The sequence below is a fragment of the Lactuca virosa genome, chromosome 2 (assembly GCF_052849685.1).
Source record: "Lactuca virosa cultivar CGN04683 chromosome 2, Lactuca_virosa_CGN04683_v6, whole genome shotgun sequence".
Lineage (NCBI taxonomy): Eukaryota > Viridiplantae > Streptophyta > Magnoliopsida > Asterales > Asteraceae > Lactuca > Lactuca virosa.
This window is the reverse complement of record NC_136427.1, coordinates 13,253,257-13,258,073: the sequence shown is the minus strand read 5'-3', so window position 1 is coordinate 13,258,073 and position 4,817 is coordinate 13,253,257. Positions and strand designations below refer to the sequence as shown.

The window sequence follows — 4,817 nt, the reverse complement described above, 5'->3', positions numbered from 1 at the left end:
ACTTCCATAGCTGCATGTGCTGTCGAACTCCATCTAATTGTCATCGCACAACCGAACAAACAAACAGGACTATCAAATATATAGTTTTTTCAATTTCAGAAAAAAAAATACCCACCCGACCATTTATAGAGTCTATATCTATTCGTAGTCGTCTGATATTTTAGCAAACATGTATTACCTTTAAGGATGAAAACATTAAGGTTGGATCCATGGAAACTAGAAATCAAAATTTCTACTTATGAGCGAAATTAAAAAATAGAAATTGAAGCTTAATGATGACCTCTTACCTATTGTAGCATCCACATAATACTCCCACATCCATTTCATATAACATTTTGTACACAACTTCATTTGACCAGCATATGTCCTACACCCAAACAATTACAGCTCATTTAGCTACAGCCAATATATATTATATAAGTGTGTAAAGCAAAGGTATTAGAAATACTCATTGTAACCAGAATAGATGTAATTCTAGTTTGTAATCTTTAATGATTCGGAGGTCTTGCATTTCCATTGCGGTATTTTAGCCTCTATAACTTGGTATGCTATATCTCCAAAAATTATGAGTTGTCAATTTTAATAAACTATATATTTTTTTCCTCTTAACACAAATAAGTTCCAAATTTTTACTTTTCGGGTGGATCCACATCATCACAGCATAGTAGAAGATGATAACGTAAACCCCCAATATGTAGCCAAGCGCACCCAAGATCAAACAAGGAATCTACACAAAAAAAAATGGTTAAGTAATGGACCCTGTGGTTTGGTGTAAATAGCAGGTTTGATCCAATTTTGATTTTGTTGCATGGCTCGTCCTTGTGGTTTCATTTTATGTGCAACCTTGGTCCCTAAGTCATTAAATCATTAAATCTAACGACTTAGCTGTTAGTTTTTTAAACATGACCATTTTGCCCTTGGACCAAACTAATAAAAAAAGCACCATGGGGTCCAAATGGTGTGTTTTTTATTTGTAAATATACTTAAATATATAGATATGCATATGCATATACATATAGTAAATTACAAATTTAGACCGTATGGTGTGTTTTTTATTAGTTTGGCCCAAGGACAAAATGGTCATATTTAAAAAACCTAACAGCTGAGTAGTTAGATTTAACGATTCAATTACTCACAGACCAAGGCTTCACATAAAATGAAACCACAAGGACGAGCCATGCATCAAAAATCAAAATTGGATTCCACCAAACTACATGGTCCATTTATGTAATTTACTAAGGTAGAAAAGTTTTTGCAGTTTTTATGGATTTCAATTTTTTTCTAGACAACATATAAAGTAAATCAGTGAATTTATTTATTATCTATTTTGCAGGAAAATGAGGGGAGATTGTTGGAAGATAAACCTCATGTTAAGAGCATTATAAACAATGTGATGTTCATGCCATGGGACAACAATTGTTTCATTACTGGTGGAAGTGATCATGGTGTTATTCATTGGACTCAAAAACACAATAATGAAAACAACAACTCATGGAAACCCAAATTACTGCACAGAAACATCCGTTCTTCAGCTGTTATGGGAGTTGCTGGCATGCAGCAAAACCAAACAGTAGTTTCTGTTGGAGCAGATAAGAGAATTATCGGGTTTGATTTACACACTGATAAACCAGATTATAAGCACCAAATAGAAAAAAAATGCATGAGTGTTGTACCAAATCCATGTGACTTCAACCTTTTCATGGTTCAAACCGGGTAAATTGCAATTGATTCAGTTATATGGTAAAAAAGAAATAACCTCTAATTATGTGCTAATATTTTGGCATATTTTAATATACTTACTTGGAGGACCCCACAAAAGCAACTAAGATTGTTCGACATAAGGTTGAAGCATACAAAAATCCATGAATTTGGTTGGAAGCAAGAAAGTAGCATTTCTCAATCGGCTTTAATCAGTCAGGCGTGGTCCCCGGACGTGTCTTCAAAGCTGCATGGCATCACTCTTTTCCTCTCCTCATTTCCATATCCTCATATCTCAATATTGGATTGCACCATATCACATGAAACCATATGTTCTAACCTAAATACAACACAAATCAATGAATTATTATCTGTTCACCTGTAGAATTCTTGACATATAGCGCAAGAATCAATCGCTCGATAAATGGTATATTAAGGACTACAAAACATGGTGGGTTGATGATTCTGGAAGAGATATAATCACACGCATACGGTTGACTCTTGTTTTCAGATAAAAATATTTTTTACCATAAGAAAATTTACCTGAGCTGAAAAGAATATAGATTTGATCAAGGAATATTTATCAGCTTCAAAGGACTTCTCGTGGGCAAGTATTATCTGCATGAAAACAGAAAAACAAGATTAGAAATTTGGGAACTCCTAATAACAATATGAAACTTCTTACTAAAATATATACCTGCTGAAAGAGAGATCTAGCAGATGACAAAAAGAAACTATGGGAATCAGCAACATGTGGAGAACTTAGCCAAAGATTGTTAAGATTTATGGAGTCATGAACAAATTGACAAGTTCCTAAGAGTTCAAGGGCCATAAATGAAACTTGGAAATTAAAACAATTGAATTGTTGAATGGATGGTGGAATCAATTGTTTAATATTTATTGTCACTATCTCTAATGTGAACGCAACAATTGAACATTTGAATTGGACGCGAACTTTCGGTGGAATAATCAATGGACGGCTAAAGAAAAATCTATGCATTTTTCAATCTTTGCGGCAATCTTGTGCATATTGCGGCTCACAAATATACCTATATATATGCATGTATGTTTTGCATATTTTGTGTGCAAAAACTTGAGAGAACATCAAATGTAGAGTGTCAAGCCAATTGTAATCTTGTGAGTTTTAATAAAATTCTCTAGTTGCAGCCCGTGGACGTAGGATTTGCACCGAATCCGAACCACGTAAAATCCTTGTGTTCTTCTTGCTTTATTTTCGTGAGTTTGTGTGTGTGTGATAGTGTGTTTCCGCTGCGTGTACCCGGTCCGGTTCCTAACAACTGGTATCAGAGCTAGATTAGCGAGGTTTGGAGGGTATGATCGTTTTTTTTATCACGCACGAGTGTACCTGATTTGTATCTTGTTTGTCATAATGGCTGAAGACAAGGTGGTAATCGAGAAGTTCAATGGTTCTAATTTTAGCTGGTGGAAAATGCAATTAGAAGCATTACTATGTCAGAAAGACTTGGACGTGGTACTCGGAGACAAACCGGAGAAAATGGAAAAAGCTGCTGAAGATGCGTGGAACTCAAAGGACAAGAAAGCCAAGGCGGTTATTACATTGTCATTGACGAAGAGCGTTGCTTTCAACATCATGAATGAAACCACGGCGCGTGGTATGATGGAGGCTCTGTCAAATATGTATGAGAAACCATCGGCGGCCAACAAGGTGTTCTTGACGAAGGAGTTGTTCACTACAAGGATGAATGAGGAAGGCTCAGTTACGGTTCACATTAATAATCTAAATTCAATTCTGTCCAGATTATCATCTGTGGGAATTAAATTTGATAATGAGACTCAAGCTTCGCTGCTACTAGCTTCTCTACCTGATAGCTGGTCCGGAACAGTTACTGCTGTTACAAGTTCCGTGGGGACCAGTGGTATGACTTTTGAAGGGGTTAGAGATTTGGTTCTAGGCGAGGATATCAGACGCAAGAATCAAGGTGGATCTTCCTCTTCTGATTTATTAAATATCGGAAGAGGTAGAGGGAATAGCAGGAGCAGTGGGAGTCGGGGAAAAAGTTCTTCTAGAACTTTGAAGAATGTGAAATGGTGGAACTGCCAAGAGGTGGGACATGTTAAGAGTCAATGTCCAAAGAAAGAATTAAACATTGCTGGTGCTGAGAGTGTGTCTGAGGATGATGCACTGATACTCAATATGGAAAGTTCTGTGGACTCTTGGGTCATGGATTCAGGGGCTTCGTTTCACGCCATGGACAACGGGGAAACGATGGTGAATCTAAAAAAAGGAGATTTTGGAAAGGTACGGTTAGCAAATGACGAGATGCTTCAAGTAACGGGCATGGGAGATATTGATCTAGTTACTTCATTGGGAACTACATGGAGCCTGAAGAATGTCAGGGTTATTCCGGAGCTGAAGAAAAAATTGATTTCTGTTGGTCAGCTGGATAAACACGGAGTGGAAGTAAGGTTTGGTGGTGGTAAATGGATGGTAGTCAATGGTAATTCTGTGATTGCTCAAGGTATGAAGCGTGGGTCATTGTATATGGTTGAGGTACCTGCTGAGGGAAGTGTGACCATCCCGATTAAGCAAAACAAAATCTGGTTCGCTAAATCTACTGCTAAGAGAGTTCATTTTGCAAACATGAATTCTGGAGCCAAGGGGATGTTAGCTGAACGAGTCGGAAATTCTAAACCATTCAGGGGATTCTGTGACAGTGGGAGCACGGGGTGTGTTCCTGGTACAGTTACAAAGAGCCGTTGGATTTTGAAGACTAAGACTGAAAATTTCTCTCCTGTTGGATGTTTGTTATGTTTGGAGAGTGTTAGTTGTCCTCGGTGTATCTCTGGATCCGGTGGAGTGTCCAAACCAGTTGAGCCAGAGGATGAGTCGGTGGCGAGATTAGCCATGGCTGAGTTGGAGCTAGTGGGAGCTTCAACTGGCCCTTTCTAGTAATTGATGATGAGGGGCGGCTGCAACTAGAGAAATCAGACTAAGTTTTAGCTTGTTCTTTGGAACTGGAAGCTTGAAGGACTTGGTTGTTTTTTAAGATTACTGGAGTAATTGAGAGTTGGATGACGGAGAAAGACTAATTTGTTCAAGTCTCCAAGTGGGAGATTGTTAAGATTTATGGAGTCAT

The 4,817-nt window shown here is 37.7% G+C and overlaps 1 pseudogene; it reads left to right on the top strand.

The window, feature by feature from the left end:
- Positions 1-752: 752 nt before the first annotated feature.
- On the top strand, positions 753-2,022 carry LOC145157245 (uncharacterized; annotated as a pseudogene).
- The last annotated feature ends 2,795 nt before the right edge of the window (positions 2,023-4,817 follow it).